This window comes from Bison bison, unplaced genomic scaffold, assembly GCF_000754665.1.
Source record: "Bison bison bison isolate TAMUID 2011002044 unplaced genomic scaffold, Bison_UMD1.0 scf7180017864199, whole genome shotgun sequence".
Taxonomy (NCBI): Eukaryota; Metazoa; Chordata; class Mammalia; order Artiodactyla; family Bovidae; genus Bison; species Bison bison.
In genome coordinates, this window is record NW_011494771.1 from 1,927,723 (window position 1) to 1,945,759 (window position 18,037).

Below are 18,037 nucleotides of genomic sequence, written 5' to 3' on the forward strand. Positions count from 1 at the left end.
ATACTGGGGTGGGTTGCCATTCCTTTCTCCAGGGGATCTTCCCAACCCAGGAGCTGAACCTGGGTCTCCTGCATTGCAGTAGATTCTTTACCAACTGAGCTATGTGGGAAGCCCATGTGTATGCGTGTGTATACATACATAATGTATTTTATAAATTATAATATAGAAATGTAATTAATATACATTAATTGCATTTTATGTATGCGTTCGTGTTGATGGACACTTAGTTTCCTTCCATGCCTTGAGTATTGTAAGCAGTACCACTATGAATGCTAGGGTGTGTGCATCCTTTCAAACTATGTTTTTCTCTGGATATATACCCAGGAGTGTGATTGCAGGACCATATGGTAGCTCCATTTTAGCTTTTTAAGGAACGTCCATACTATTCTCTACAGTGGCCATGCAAGTTTACATTCTCATCAATAGTGTAGGTGGTAGAGGTGGTTTAGTAGCTATGTTGTGTCCAACTCTTGCAACCCCATGGAGGAGCCCAGCAGGCTCCTCTGTCCATGTGATTTCCCAGGCAAGAATACTGGAATGGATTGCCCTTTCCTTCTCCAGGGGATCTTCCTGAGCCAGGCAGGGATCGAACCTGCATCGCCTGCACTGGCAGGCAGATTCTTTTCCGCTGAGCCACAAGGGGGTTCTTTTTTCTCCACGTCCTCTCCAACATTTATTATTTGCAGATTTTTTGATGATAACCATTCTGACTGGTGTTAGATGATACCTTGTTGTTGTTTTGATTTGCATTTCTCCAATGATTAGTGATGTTGAGCATCTTTTCATGTGCTTTTTGACTATTTGTATGTCTTCTTTGGAGGAATGTCTATTTAGGTCTTCTGCCCATGGGTTTTTTGACTGGGTTGTTTGTTTTTTTTGTTATGAGTTGTATCAACTGTTTGTATGTTTTAAAAATTAAGCCTTGTCAGTTGCATAGAATGATATTTTTAAATGAATCAAATGATATTTATTACATTATAATAGATAAGAAATAAGATGTAATATAATGCCCATTAAAATATGCATTATAAAATTCAAAATAAACCAATTATATTTAATACAGTCATCAAAATATTTTAAAAAGCATTTGTGTTATAATGATATGTGGTCTTCCTTATTAACACATCAGATAACAAGATCTAGCAGCAAGTTTAATAGCTACCCTAATTTTAAAGTGGTAATGAGTACAAATGACATTTTGTGATGTTTACAACAATTTTAGTGTGATATGAAAATGTCTATGATTTATACTGAAAACAGTTACAGTTATGGTTAATAATATTGTAATTTGTTACTTAGATTCAAACTTGATGGAGATGCTAAATTTCAGTTAGAGATGAATCCAAATGAAGACATAATTATATTCCCATCACACAGATTTCCTAAATTTTCTCTCCAAAGTCCTCCCTTATCCCTAAGTGGTAAGAGTTGGGCTTTAGGGTCAGTGTTTGTACTTAGCTCTGCTATTTCTGCTAGTTATGACTTTGGCCATGTAACTTGACTGTGTTCTCAACTATATCTGTAACAATAATATCTCTACTGATGCTGTCATCATGATCACACCCCTGACCTCTCAGTGATATCTGGGCTGGCGTTCCTCCTATCCTGTGCAGTTGATCAGTGGCATTGTTTGTTTCAATATTACTTAGCACTGGGTTTGCACACCTCAAAGTGCAACCTATGTGTTCAAACACCTGAAGAATTCACAATTGGATGAGGGACTGAATGTTCAAATTTTCTGGCTGAGTGTGTGGTGGGAGTTCAGCTTCACTTTGTGGTATAACTACTTTGGAGACCTGCAGATGAGCAGCCTGGCTCTGGCTTGATGGCGAGTGGGAAGGAGGTTCATTTTACAACAAGCCTCCTTGAACCTTAACTGAGAATCAAAATTTCAGGGCATGCCTCGTATGAAAAAACTAGCATGATGCTTGCTTTGCTTTATTTTAGGCTGTCTTTTCTCTTTCTGTCTCTGTTCTTTCTGTGGACTAAAGAAGAGAGATGATGTACATTTATGTGTGTGTGTGTGAACTGTTCCTGCCCGTGTGTGTTGAGACCTGGACATCATGGTATCCTTTGCAGAAATCAGTTCCTGTCCCAACCTCCAGTCCCCTGTAGAAAATCTGTCCTAGTCTGTTTGGGCTGCAATAACAGAATACCATAGACTGGGTAGCTTAAACAGCAAGCGTTTATTTCTTACAGTCTAGAGGCTGGGAGATCTGCATGCCAGGTTGGTTGAGTTGTGGTGAGAGCTCTCTTTTTGGGTTGCAGATGGCTGCTTTCTTGCTGTATTCTCACATGGCAGAGAGAGAGATTGAGAGGTCATCTTTGTGTCTTTTTACAAGGGCGTTAATCCTACTCATGCAGATTCCACGTCCCAAAGGCCCTACCTCTGAATACTATCATATTGAGGATTAAGGCTTCAACATACGAATTTTGGGAGGAAGAGGCACAAGGGACTCTTTCCTTAAAGCACTCTGTGAGTCAATGAGACACAAATGTCTCTGCTTAATGTCCGTTCCTGGAAGAGAAGGCGGGGAAGGCAGGGGCCCCGTCTGAGAGCTTGGGTGCCATCTGTGTTTGGTGCATTAGCATATGTGCATCACCCCATTCATTCCTCCTTCCGGCTCAGTGGTGTAGGTGTTTTTCAAACCTATTTTACTAGAGAAATGAGGGGACCTGAAATAACCTGTCAGAAGCTCCCAGCTAGGTAGTGGTAGGACACATGAGCAGAGTGGGGTAGAGACCTTTTCTGCCTGGGGAGCCATTTGTGCGTGGAACACAGCATTTCTCCAGCACCTTGAATGCTGGTAGCTTCAGCAGCATTCCATCCTCATTGTGGGCATCGCCGCTCTCCCAGGGCACTGGCAGCAGGTGCAGCGGTGAGGTCTCCACAGTTGGTTCCACACCCAGCAGGTCAATAAGGGTACCTGCAAGGTGGAAGGACACAGACAGGCTGAGTGCCATGGAGACAGACAGGAGTATTGGGAGGTACCTGCTGGGATCTCTTAGTCATAAAGGGCAACCTTCTAAGTGGAGCTGAAGGATGGTGTAAGCCAGGAAGGTGGTAGGGCTGAGCTATGAGCTGTCCCTGCTTCCAGAATCCCATCTGTGCCCAGGGATAAGAGAGGTCTGGAAAAATCAGGGCTGTGTTCATGTAGAGCCCCTATGCATGCAAGACCCTACATTAAGCACTCTCACATAGAACATTGATTTCACCTTAGGTCACCTTGGCAGGGGAGGAATTATAACTCCCAATTTAGAGACAAGCAAACTCTGGCTCATAGAAATCAGGTACATAATGCAAGGTTTTGAATCTGTTGGGAGGCAGGGGGAGGAAGAGATGTTTATAGGTGCAGAGGATGGAGGTAGGGAGACAGATTCGAGTCTTCTGCTCAGCAGCATACACTCAAAGTCCTGGTCTCATGATGGTTTTCCTGAGTTAGGTGTGTTGTAGAAGTTCAGACTCTATCAGTGTAGCTGATAGGGGCAGTTGTGAGTGTGTGTGTGTGTGTGTGTGTGTGTGTGTGCATGCACATATGTATATGTTTGGAGGGGATAGGGCTGAGTTTTATATTCATTTTTTAAAATTTATTTATTTGTTTATGGCTGTGCGGGGTCTTCGTTGCCTCACTCAGGCTTTCTCCAGTTGTGCCTAGTGGGGACTACTCTCTGGTTACAGTGTGAGAGCATCTCATTTGTAGCAGCTTCTGCTATTGCAGAGCACGCGTTCTCAGGCTCGTGGGCTTCCGTAGTTGAGGCTCATGGGTTTAGTTGCCCTGTGGCATCTTCCTGGACCGGGGATCAAACCCTGTCCCCTGCATTGGCAGGCAGATTCTTAACCACTGGACCACCAGGAAAGCCCCGTATTCATTCTTATGTTTGCTGTTGGTTGAGGCGGCATTGTTCAGTAAATTAGGTGAAGGATTTTTAAAGTTTTCTCCAACTCCTAATACTTTTTTTACTTGAAATTATAATTTAAATTAATCTATTTTCTGAACTCAATAGCAATCTTATTTAAAAAATTGGGCTTATCTTTCTCAGTTCTCTCTCTCATTTCTTATTCATTTCCTTCCCTGGTCTTTCTTTTTTTCTTTGTATATTTTCTTTTTTCCTCCTTAAGCCCCCTCTCTTCATCCTGTCCTTTGGGAAGCTTCTATTTGGGACCCTCAGCGATCCCACACAACTTCAGTTTGGTTCTGATTCAAGCAATGAAGATAAAATATGAATGGGCTTAGGAAATGCTCTTCTACTTTCATAAAAGAAAAAAAGTAACATTGCTGCCAGGTCATCCAGAACAAGTTCCAATTCCCAAGAGCCTGGGAAGAATTTTCAAAGTAAAAAATCAATGGCTATGAAATTACACATTAGTCCAGGGGAGAGTTCTCTGTCTGTTTTTCCAGCGAACATCCATCTTGCGATAGTAATGGTGGCACAGACAATTTGCTGCAGTGAAGTTGATCTATAAGTGTTTTAATTAAAGTTCTGACAGCCAATTGAAGCCTTTTTTATTTTTTGGATGTATCGTATCAATCTTTTTCTGTCCCTGAACGACTGTGCCTGGGGAGTTTAATCTATTAGGGAGGTGTAAATTAATGTTCTGGATGCATTAACCGTTCAGAAAGGAAAGGACATCCATGGTTTTCTTTTTAAGTTCCCCAAGCTCAAAGTTCCATAGAGGTATCTCTTAATAAATGTTTGCTGAATGTAAGAGTTGAGAAGCATTGCTTGAAAGTTGTGATAGAGGGTGAGACTTCTTCATTTGCTTTTAAAATTAATTTCTATTGGAGTATAGTTGTTTCACAATGTTGTGATAGTTTCTACTGTACAGCAAAGTGAATCAACTGTGTGTATATATATGTATACACCCTCCCGTCCCTTTTGGATTTCCTTCCCATTCAGGTCACCACAGTGCCTTTAGAGTTCCTTGAAGCCTAACTTCCCATCCCCATTGAATTAAATATTTCTCTCTATATAACTGTCCTTTCTATTTTCAAAGAAGATTGTATAAAATCATACATATGAACTGGCCATGTAAACTGTAAAGCTTCAGTTCAGTTCAGTCGCTCAGTTGTGTCTGACTCTTTGCAACCCCATGGACTGCAGCATGCCAGGCCTCCCTGTCCATCACCAACTCCTGGAGTTTACCCAAATGCACGTCCATTGAGTCAGTGATGCCATCCAACCATCTCATCCTCTGTTGTCCCCTTCTCTTCCCGCCTTCAGTCTTTCCCAGCATCAAGGACTTTTCCAACGAGTCAGCTCTTTGCATCAGGTGGCCAAAGTATTGGAGTTTCAGCTTCAACACCAGTCCTTCCAATGAACACCCAGCACTGATCTCTTTTAGGATGGACTGGTTGGATCTCCTTGCAGTCCAAGGGACTCTCAAGAGTCTTCTCCAACACCACAGTTCAAGGATATAATATTATTATTCATCTGTTGTCTGCTTCGTGGCAGTGTTTTGGGAAGACACTGTTTGTCTTCCCGTGGCAAGGGAACATGGGATGAGGGGAAAAGTTTAGGCCAGTCTAAATCACAGCATGGAGGGTTGAAATCAAGATAAATAGATGCCTAAGGCAAAGGCTGAGTTCTTATTATACGACAGATTTTATAAGCTCAGGGGATATGGGGAAACTAATCTAGTACCTGTCCTTGAAGGGACCCAGGTTTAGAAGGGAAGATGGACACAGGACAATTAATGAAAACACAACATGAAAGAGGCTGTCCAAAGTGAGTAACACAGCACCACAGGAGACCCAGGGGTAGAGGAGTGAGCTTTGCTCTAATGAGAGGCATGTAAGAGCATAAAGACCCACTGAGATGAGTGCTCGTTCCTTGGCTCACCATATTGGTCTCAGGATTGGAATAGTGTTTAGTGTATATTAGGCACTCAGAAAATTTTGTTGAATGACTAAACAGCTAATTTTGAACTGTGACTTGGAAAGCAAGATGAACATAGAGGTAACTGATTTAGGGTAAGGAAGTTATATCAGGACAAGGTGTTTCTGCCTGCTGTGTAGTGCCTTAGGCTTTTCTTGCACCTGCCAAGTGGGGCCTTTTCCTCCCCTGAGCAACTGCACCCCTTGGTGGCTTTGCCCTCACTGGAAGGGTAGGATTTGTTTCAAAGATTGTACCAACTTTGATTATATCCATCAGTTTCAAGCACTTGATATCATTCCCTAGCTTGGATTTCTGAAAGGTTTTTGAAATTGAATTCTGACAAGGATTAAAGGAAACGGAAAGAAGTTAGCTGTGTTTCCAGTGTCACCAAGGATATTTGCTTGGCACCAGCAACAATTTCACAATCTTGATGGTTCCTGAAATTCAGACTCTTGCAAGCAAATGATTATACAACTGAAGAGAGCCAAGTTGATGATGGTCAGTGCCCCACCGAGCATCGGCTCTATTTTTGGCTGTTAGAAGCAGAACTTAAATCAGCACTTAGTAATTCTTTGTTGAATAAGTGAATATTGCATATCAGTATTCAGTGTCAGATATTTTTGTTGAGGATGGAATGAGGAATGGTAGTGCATTAGGGCTGGACTCTGACATGTGTGCCAAGAAGCGTGACTATGGACTAAATGTTGCAGAATGAGCAGTCTGGAGAGTTGACCTGAAGTTCTAAGTCTGCCAGGATATGAATTTGGGCTAAGTACTTCTGCTCAAGGAATCTAGGTTGTCTGACTCTCTAAACTGAAGTTCCTTCAAGCTCTGAGGTTTTATGATTCTACCGTCATCTGTTCCACATGCACCACCCTCGCCAAAGGCAAAGAGATTTTTTTATTTTTGAGTGAAGAAGGAATTCACATTGGGTTTTGAACCCTAAATAACATTGAGTTGGCCAAAAAGTTCATTCTGTTTGTCTGTCACACCTTGTGGAAAAACCTGAAGAAACGTTTTGGCCAGCCCAATAGAAACCCAAATAATTTGAACTCATGTAAATATTTCATTTTTTTTTAATGCATGGGAAAGTTCAGAGATGGTGAGTAACTTGCCTGAGGTCATGGAGCAGGTTTGGATATGCCTAGAAGCCTGGGTATCTGACCCTCTGTCCAAGATTCTATAGGTTTTCACCATAACATTAATCAATAATAGTGGCATTGTGTGGAGAAGGTCAGACTGAGGTGCATTGAGGTCAATGACTTGTCTAAATGATGTATTGGTCTCTGTGACCTTGAATGAATTGATTGTGGGTGGTGGAGTTCCATTGCCCAGTTTTCCTGTGGTCATTTTACTTTTCGTCATGAGATTGGCACACCTTACATGTTAGATGTGTGCCTATGGCATCCAGAGGCCCAGGAATAACCAAACCAAGGCTTTTCAGGCTGAACTGCAGTGTGCATGTTGTAGCCAATGCCTGCACCACTGCCAAATCTGACCCTTGCCACTCACACCCTCAAATTCCTCTAGTTCTGACATGGGGGAGAGCGGTGATTGAGGACACATAATGAAACAGCAGAGTAAATCAGACAACTTTTTCCTCCTGGCATTTGGGTAGAGTTGACCTAGGATCCTTTCCTAGGATCCTTTGCTTGTCTTACGGTTGAGATGACTGGGTACATCACCCAGTCTATCTGAGAGCAACTCAGTTTAGAGTAATTTAGGGAACCCAAGGTCATTTTTGGCTTTGTTGATGTCCAATGTGGGACACGGGTGGTTCTTGAACATTTTCAAGGCTAATTGTGTACATGCATTGGCTTTAATCCATATAAAGTTCAGATCACCCAATGCAGTGAACAGAGACGGAGACAAAGAAGAGGATTTCATAAAGTAAAGAAGAAAGTATTCCTCCAGGAGTCTGTGCATACACATGTAAAGCTGTCTGTTAGGAGAGGGTCAGCAGGATCTGGGTTTCAATCAAAGGCTGTGCTCACTTATTCAACTAAATTCAACAAGTGACAGACACAATAACCTATCATGAGGATATGAAGGAGGGAGAAATTCGTTCTCATTGGAAATAGCATTTTAGAAAGTCTTCCTTAGAAGAGGTAAGTAAGCGTAGCTAACTTGTAATGGTTAAGTGTATAGGCTAGGGGTTAAAAAGATTTGAATTCTGAGTGACCTTGAAAATATAACTGACCTCAGTTTTTTTCTTGTCCAGAAAATAAAAAATCAGGATGGTATCTACACCTAGGGTTGTGAGAATTAATAAACAAATCTCTGTTATATGCACGGCACAGTACTTTATATAGATCGAGTGCTCAATAAATGTTAGCCGTCTTCAGTGTTATTTTATCTGATACAATGGCTTTCACAATGATTCTGCAACCTTGCTTGGCAGATTACTTTGGGATGGGTAGGAAGATGCTGGTTTTTAAGCTATTGTCTCTCAGCTCCAAATCTCCAGTTCCGTATCACATTCTGGGATACTGGAGTTTGAAATCCGCCAACTCTGCTTCTTCCTTTGCTGTCTGCTCCCTTTCAGTTTCTCCGAGTAGGGGCACTCGAGGGAAACCAGAAGGCAGGAGGAGAGAGTGGGGACTTGCTTCTTTCCTTTTGTTATTGTTCCTCTCTGTGCTATCCATCAGTAGGCCTTCATCCCAGCCCGATTCTGGTTGCCAGCCTCTTTCCACACGTTTAGTTTCATTGCACTCCTCAGAATGAGCCTGACAGCATTTCTTCCTTATGATGGAAACTTAGTTCTATAGGGCTCTTCCTCAAAGCATTTGCAAGAAAGAAGCAGCCAGGCAGTACACTCTTTCCAGCGGGTCTGAGTCCTAGCTCCCTGCAACCATTTCTCTGAGTTTCTGGCTTCTGATAACCCCAGTGCCTTCCCATTCATCAGCTCTAATGTAGCGGCTTGCCACCATATTTTAATTGTCTTGTCATTCCCATTTTTAAAACTTTGTCATTTCTCCAATAACTTTTTAAGCAACTCCCCATATTAACTTTCTGTTAAAACCATTCTTCCCAACTGGGGCCTGAGTGTTGCAGGGTAACTGCACACCTAGAAAGAATCTTGAATGGTGGCTCAGTAGTTAAGATTCTGTGCTTCCACTGGAGGGGGTGCAGGTTCGGTCCCTGGTTGAGGAACTAAGATCCCACACACTGCAAGATGCAATCAAAAAAGAGAAAAAAACCTCCCTTTAAACAGGCCAAGGCATCTTGCTGCTTTCTGGTGCTAGTCTGTAGGTTCAGTCTCTGTCATTCTTCCTTTCTTTCTCCCCATAAAATTGTTTCTGCCATTTTTTTTTTCAGTTTTTTCAAAGTTGATGAGTTAAGGCTATTTTGCCATTTCAGATGGTTACGAAATGTGTTTCTTGTGCTAGATCATCCTGCTAGGTTGGCCAGAGAGAGACGAAAAAGCCGCTGTCCTTTGGATAGTGCTGTTCCTCAATAAGTTGTTTCAAGCTTGGCTCCAGATCTCAGCAAACTGGTCTTAGCTGCCCTTAATTTTCTGCTCTGTAAATTATATAACTTAGGACTCTTTCTATTTTAAGTGACAAAAATCCAACTCAGTCTCTCTTAATGAAAAGAGAGTCCTTTTGACTTGAAAAGTTTAGGGTGTGTCTTTCAAGAATAGCTCAATCCGGTTGCTCCAAATGATATCTCTAAGAATCTGCTTCTCATATACACACAGTAAACCATACAGGGAGAAGAATCTCTGATTGGCTGGACCTTGGCCATGTTACTGAGAGTTTAGGTAGGGTTGCACATCAAATGGAAATCAAGGTGGTATCTCTAGAATAAAAAGAAATAGATTCAGGGGAAGTAAATACAGCAAATGTCACCTACCACAGTATTGGTCTCTTGAGAGTCCCTCGGACTGAGAAGGAGATCAAACCAGTCAATCTGAAAGGAAATCAACATTGAATTTTCATTGGAAGGACTGATGCTGAAGCTCCGATACTTTGGCCATCTGCTGTGAAGTGCTGACATTGAGTCTTGTCAAGATGGAATGCTTTACTCTCCCCATGATGGTCACCCTCTGCACGCAACCTTGTGTCTAGGGCAAGCAGCCTTGGTGTGAGCAAGTCCTGGGTGTGACAGGCTTGCCTGTTCTCTCACTCTGTGAGGGACTTTCCCTTTTTATTTCTCCTTCTGGAAAAAAATATGGTGAACTGGCTGATAGCCTGGGTTTGCTGCAGCTAAATAGCCTGGATTTGAATCAAGCCACCATTATTATTATCATTAGTAGTAGTAGTATTTATTTATTTGACTCTGCTAGGTCTCAAGTTGTGACATGCAGGATATCAATCTTCATTGGGGCATGCAGTATCTTTAACTGTGGCATGCTAACTCTTAGTTGTGACATTTGGGATCTAGTTCTCCGACCAGGGATTGAACTTAGCCAGGCCTCATGCATTGAGACGGCACATTCTTAGCCACTGGACTACCAGGGAAGTCCCCATAGCACCCATTCTTATTAGTTTTTTGACTTTGGGTAAGTTACTCAACCTTTTTGGACATCAGGATAATAGTGCTTTTTTTCAGCTTCATTTCTTTCATGAGCTTCTTTTCTTTATCACATACGACAATACTTTTTTCTCAAGAAGATCAAATGAAATAATTGTAAGTGCTCATATAGTGCCAGACATATGGTTCGTGATCAGTAGGATTAGTTACTCTGGTTCTTACCGTCCTATAGAAACTCCTCCCAGAGGCATAAACCAATAGTGGACCAGATCGATCCCATCGATGTTTTACTGGATCCATTCCCCTCCCTTCCTTAGAATCCTCCAGACTTTTGTCCCATTGGTTCTCTTTCCTCTTGAGAACAAGAGCTTGCTGGTTAAGTGTATGAGTCTGGAAGTCAGGCACCCCTGGAAATAAGTCCTGGAATTATCAGAAGTAATCAAAATGCTGGGCTTCCCTGGTGACTCAGACAGTAAAGAATCCTCCTACAATGCAGGAAACCTGGGTTTGATCCTTGGGTTAGGAAGGTCTCCTGGAGAAGGGAATGGCAATCCACTCCAGTATTCTTACCTGGAGAATTCCATGGACAGAGGAGCCTGGTAGGCTACAGTCCACGTGGTTGCAAAGAGTCAGACACGGCTGAGTGACTTTCACTTTTAATCAAAATACTAACCACTGTCATAGATACTGGCCCTAACCATCTGAGGCAGCATCCTGGAGACCCTCTGATGTACTAGGTATTGATCACTGAGTTACTATGTCATGAGTGGTCTGGGTTTATGGAATTGGATGAGTATACGTATGCTGGATTTACATGTAGGAAATGTTTAAAGGCTTGGGACAATTGCTATTCACCAGCTGGTATGGAAGCGCCCCCATATCCTAACAATTGGTAGAGCTCCCTGTGCATGCCTTCTGGTAATAAATCCTGACTGTACCGTCTACTCATTCTGTGATCTTGGAGGTCACAAGCCTATTCAAGCCTTAGTTTTCATAGTGTTTAGCATTACATGGGTTAGCATATTGTATGTACCCAATAATACTATTAGTATTAATAATACCCGGGCTTCACTGGTTGCTCAGCAGTAAAGAACTAGCCTGCCAATGGAGAAGATGCGGGTTTGATCAGGAAGATCTCCTGGAGAAAGAAGGAAATGGCAACCTATTCCAGTATTCTTGCTGGGAGAATCCCATGGACAGAGAAGCTTGATGGACTACAGTTCTTGTGGTCACAGAAGAGTTGGGACATGACTTAGCAGCTAAACAAAAACAAACTGATAATACCTACTATTGCCTGTGTATATTTCTCCATTCCCCACCTCCAGTTTGTTTCAGCTTGAATTTATAGCCTATGTTTTCATTGACATTTGGTACAAGGTATTCTGATTTTTGACTTAAGCAGAGAAAATATTATTCACTAATGATGGCAATTGACTCTTCAGAAATAGAAGGCTATGCTTGGCTTATCAAATCTGAGTTTCATTCCTCCTTCACAATTATTAACATGCACTGCTATTCATATTCTTTTTTTTCCCTCCGTGATGCCCTGGCAGAGACTTTGCAAGGTTCACGCCAGATCTGCATAACACTCTCAGATAAATCTCTGGCTTTGTCACATTGTTGAGCTGCTAATAAAGAGAGCAGGCGAGCATCATAGCAGGGCTTTCTTTGGTCAGGGAGCCCTAATGGTGTGTCAGGATTATATAATTCACTCTCCTAGGGAATCCAAAAGAAAGATAAATTGTTTGGTTGGAAGAAATTAACCACAGATTGATCCTATCTGTTTTAATTTAGCACAGGATGGCTTAGACTACTCCAAGGAGCAGATGGGCTATTGATCTGACAATAGAATAATCAGAGCACCAAAGCTGGGTGGGGAGAGACTTCGGAGCACTTGGGGCTTTGCCAGGGTGGCCCTCTCGGAAGGAAAGCTATCCCTTAATTGAGCAAATGCCTTTGCCTGCTCACAGGTCTTATTAGGGCAAGGACTCCCAAGGTCTGAACCTGGCATGGGCACGGAGCTCTCATGTAAAGAGGCCACAGTTTATGCCAGGCTTGCTGGCAGAGAGAGGCAACTTGGCAGCAGAAGGTGGGTAATACATGGGGGAGGGGACTGGAGGGGCGGATACCTCCGGGAAGTCACGATAGAAAGATGGAGATAGAGGAGAGCTGGAGTTGGGATCAGCTAATAGAACTTGGAGCCTACAGGGTCTTTTTCTGCCCTCATTTCCACCACCTTTTTCTTTGAAGATGTTTCTGTGCCCCTTCTCCCAGGCTGTTTCACTTCTGCCTTGTCTCTACATTTACCCCTGCTCCCCCAGCAGCTGTAATAATGCTGGGATTGGCCTGTGGGGACTATGGTTGCCCCAAGGAGCCAGGCTGGAGGTGTGTGCTGGGTCTGGGGTCCCAGGATGAGCAGGGTCACACTGTCCCATAGCTCTGTTTGTGGGTATGACTTCTGCTGCTTCGGGAAGCTCCCACATGGGTCAGGCAGAGTTCCTGGGAGGCTACAGTGACTGCTATGTCAGGACACCCTGACACATGAGCCAGATGAAGACCCAGCCAAGGCCTGAGTATCAAAGGGCAAGTGGAGACATGGGGGCCCAGAGAAAGGGCGGATGGTTCAGAAAGTGTCACTTGGCCTAGAGTCCTGCAAGCTTCCTGCCCCCAGCTGAGGAGACGCTGGGCTCCCTTACTCCAAGGACCTCTTAGGGGTAGGGATGATAGCAGGTTCTGGAGAGCTGTGGTCAACTGTGGGTGGTCATCCATCAGATGTCTATTAATAGAGTCTACGGAATCTATTAATGGGCTCATGAAACTTGCATCCTAGCAGGGAGAGAAGGCAATAAAAAAACACATCTCAGGCATTGAGTGCCAGGAAGATTTTTTTTTTAAAGATCCTAATAAATGATTTTTGATCTTCATCTGAAATGAAACTTTAAAAATTAAGCATATTTTACTGACTTTGGTGGCTCAGTGGAAAAAGAATCCACCTGCAGAAGACAGAGGAAACTTAGGTTCAATCCCTGAGTTGGGAAGATACCTCCTCCTGGAGGAGGAAATGGTAACCCACTCCAGTGTTCTTGTCTGGAAAATCCCCTTGAAAGAGGAACCTGGCGGGCAATAGTCCATGGGGTCACACAGAGTCGGACATGACTGACTGAGCACACAAGCACTGACATTAGGTACCTTATATTGTTCTTATTCAAGGTCAGTTGAATGGGCATTTTTGTGAATTTCTCTTTTCTGTTTTTAAATTCAATTCGATAGATGGGAAAAAAGAGACAAGACCAAGCCTATATACTCAGTTTGGACTTTCCACGTAGCAAAGCCTGCTTTTGCTTCTATTTTCTGTACATGTGAGGGAAAATAGGAGTTTTGAAGTCTGAAATGATGATTTCTTTTTTCCGTCTAAGAGAGATATCAGCTAAAGGAACAGTGAGATTCTTGCCATAGTGGAAAAGTAATAAAGTATATTAATAGCTGAACAAATGGATCTCGCTGGGAAATATTTTAGGCTTTCAATGGTCTCACAGAGATAGAATATTCCTTAAACGAAAACACTTTTTTTTTTTTTCTCTTTTTGGATTTTTTTTTTTTTTTTTAGCAAAAAGATGAACATGCCTTTCAATTAAAATTGCTGAACCATTTGAAGTTAAGCTGTTCAAACTCCAGTGTAACCGAGGCCCTGAATGCACAGAACACTGAAGCCCATGCTTGGGTGTCTTTTGCTCAGGACCCTGAAATGACTGCCCTCAGGTCTCCCACCTTTTCAGCCTTGCTGTACTCACTGGGCCTTGGAGCTCAATCTGTGGCTGCAAAAACAATGATTCTTATGCAAACATGGAGAGTGAAAGAATGAATACAGACTAAGATGACTTAATAGTGAAGGGGATCTTCTCCTTAATGCTTCCGAGCTATGCAGTCCGAGGGAAAAATATAAATCAAGCCCATTGGCAACCACAGATCTTTGCATAAGGATTTCATGTGTCATGGGGCTGATCTCAGGACAGCTGGGTACAGAGAAAGAAGAGATTTTGGATTTAAAAAGCCTGGTTTGAGTTCTGGCCCCAAACAGGCGAACTGTGTGACTTTGAGCTGTCTCACCATGGACAGGGTATTAACTGAGGTTCTCCTGTGGAACAGAACCAATAAGATATACACGCTATTAACAGTAGTCCTTCAATCTGCTGTCTTCAAGGAGGTCCAGGAAGGTGGGTGGTGTAATTCAGCTCAAGTCAGAACCATGGGAGACAATGGTGTCTCAGTCTGAGGATAGGAGAGACCAGTGTTCCAGCTGAAATAGACAGAAGAGGTCAAATTCTCCCTTCCCTGCCTTTTCATTAGATTCAGGCCCTCGTGGGATTGCATGATGCTCACTTACATTGGAGAGGGCCGTCTGCTTCACTCACTCATGCAAACGCTGATCTCATTCAGAAACACCTCCACGGACACACCCAGATACCATGCTCAACCGGGTGTGTCTACACTCTGTGAACCAGTCCAGCTGACGCATAGAAAGAACCACCACAGACAGGCTGCCTAACCTCTCTTGTCTTCAGTCCCCTGACTTTAACGAGAAAAGTTAAGAACATCTCTTGTGATTTGCTGTATGACTCAGGGAACTCAAACTGGGGCTCTGCAATAACCTAGAGGGGTGGGAAAGGGTGGGAGGGAGGTTTAAGAGGGAGGGGACATATGTACACCTATGGTTAATTAGTGTTGATGTATGATAGAAATCAGACCAATTTTGTAAAGCAATCATCAATTAATTAAAAATAAAAATATTAAAGCATGTAGTTAGTTGTGCCTAGCACACAGTAAGCATGATAAAACATGATAAAAAAGTTGATTATTTGACCTCTTCCCTTCCAATTTTTATAATGTAATATTAAAACATGTCTTTCAAAAAAAAGTTGAAAACTCTGAATCTCAGTTTTAGAACTCATGAAAGAAGGTTATTATTAAGCAGTTCAGGTTGTTTTAACATCATGAAATAGTGCCATGTTTTGTAAACAGTAAGGTACTAAGCAAATGGGACTTAGTTTAGGCCGTGTAATTCTTTTTAAGTTTAAACTTTCCCATTTGTCTGTTTTTTTTTTTTCACTAACTTAATCCCTATTCAATGAACTAAAAGAAAAATAACTTTTAAATGGGTCCCAATCTAATTTAGCATTTATTACTGGTGGTTGGCATTGAGAAACTTCAGGATTTTTATTAAAAATGTTATGCAAAAATCAATATGGTACATTAAAACAATTATGAAAATATGACATATGAGCAAAATAGTTCATTATTTATTAGTAGACCTGGTGCCTATGGGAGCCTCACTTGGAAGGAACACTTGGAGATAGACTTGAAGAATAGTTCAGTGAAGTTTAATCTAATTTATTGGAACTGTTCACTGAATATCTTCTATTAAATATCAGGCACTGCACTAGGACAGGAGAAGGTAACAGTTAAATTTCTGGGTCTTCAAGGAATTCTCAATTTACGAGGGAGCTGCGAAACTGTAATACAAGATGGCTCAAGCTTGCTGTAACTTTGGGGAAGAACGATGTTCCATTAAGTGAATGGGAATAGAATTGCAGGTTTCTAAAGTCAGAGGAGAGCTTAAAAAGTGAACTAAACTCACTTTTTTTTTTTTTGCAATGAACAGTTCTTTCCATTATATCATTCATTCAAAAGTCAATTTATTTGCTTACTTATTCCACATTCCTGAGTGACTGCTGTATATCACATACACAGAAGAGAAAGAGGTTCATAGGACATTGTGTTAGGGTTCTCCAGAGAAAAGAATCAACAGGATATGTATCTCCGTTTCTATATATCTGTCCATCTATCCATCCATCCATCTATCCATCCATTCATCCATCCATCCATCCATCCATCCATCTTTCAATCATCTATCTAGAGAGGTTTATTTTAAGCCGCTGTCTCCAAGATTGTGGAGGCTGAGAAGTTCAAAATTGGTAGAGTAGGCCTGCAGGCTGGAGACCCAGGGGGATGTTTGCAGTTCAAGTCCGAAGTCAAAATTCCATCTCTCTTAGAGAGATGGAATCTTAGTCTTCTAAGATCTTCAGCTGATCAGAAGAAGCCCACTTGTATTATGGAGGGTACTCTGCTTTACTCAAAGTCTATTGATTTAAAATTTATGTCATCAAAATTAGACCTTCACAGAAACATCTAGAAATTATTGTTAGTGACAGGGGAGAATCGCAAGCACCATTGGGGGCATATAGGAGGGAACAGATAATCTCACCTGAGGATATCAGGGAGGATGTCTTAGGAAATGGACAGGCAAGGGGGATCCTGAAAGTTGAGATGCATAAAGATTTGGCCAGATAGAGGAGAGAATAACATGAAAAAACACAGGAGTTGGGAAGAAGAAATAAACACACACACACACACACACACACACACACAGGTCCCTATAATTAGAGACTGAAAGTTGAAGGTTGTCAGAGACTGCCTGGTTATTGTGACAGACCATTAGTTATTTGCATTAACGATTGAAGTTCTAGTAGCAGCTATGTGGTCTCCCATAAGGTTCAGGTCATACATACTGCATTTACTCTATTGAAAATTGTCTTTTTTTCCGATGCCTATATTTCTATCATTAGCAATAATTTCCTTTTGTTGTAATTTTCGTCCAGTATAAATTCCATTTCAAATAATATGACACCTTGGAACTTCCCTGGCAGTCCAGTGGTTAAGACTTTACCTTCCAACACAGGGAGTGCAGGTTCAACCCCTCGGTGTGCCTTGTGACCAAAAATCCAAAACAAAAAACAGAAGCAATATTGTAACAAATTCAACAAAAACTTTAAAAATGGTCTGCATCCAAAAATAATCTTAAAAAAAACCCCAAATAATCTGACATATTTTAACGAATATGTGCCTAACACTGTACAAATAGCATGTCTAAACCTCATCAAACTCTACATAGTAGGTAATTTTATAGCCATACAAAAGTGAGAAGATGAATGATTTCAGGTGGGTTAATTATTTGTCCATAGTTACCTAGGTTTTAAATGGAAAAGCCAAGATTTGAATTTATGATTTTCTTGTTCTCGCTATTTCAGTGACTCCAGGGGGTCAGGAGAAAAATGGCTACTGGGTCCAGACCTTTAGCCAAAATGAGTGAAACAGGTGTGTGTACATGCATACACACCTGTGTGACAAGTGAGGCCTGTAGTAAATTGGAGAGCTTTTGACTTAGCCAGAAGGGCAGGTGCTACTGAGCCCCAGCCAAACGTACCTCGTGGGAAAGCAGGCCCTGTGTTGTTAGAACTCCAGTTTTCAAGAAAAACTAGAGTTCTGTTTTTTTTTTTTCAAATATCAAATCTTTTTCTTTTTCAGTACCAGCCCCAATATACACAAATACCATGGGGGCCAAAGAAAACACATCTAGTGGCTGGAAGGTTCCCATGAGTCCCTGATCTCTATTATTATTCCTCCTAAGATGTAAATATTTTTCACACATTAGCATTGTAGCACCTCAGAGTGTTTAAATATGTAGTAATAATATTTTTGAAGCCAAATGTGGTTTCATGGCTTTCATTATAATCATGTGAGGCAGACAGGGAAATGATCATTACACTCCTGTTGTCTTTGACGCAATTGAGGGTAGAGAGAAATTAGCAGACCTGTCCTTGGACACTCATGACACAGAAGGACTCAT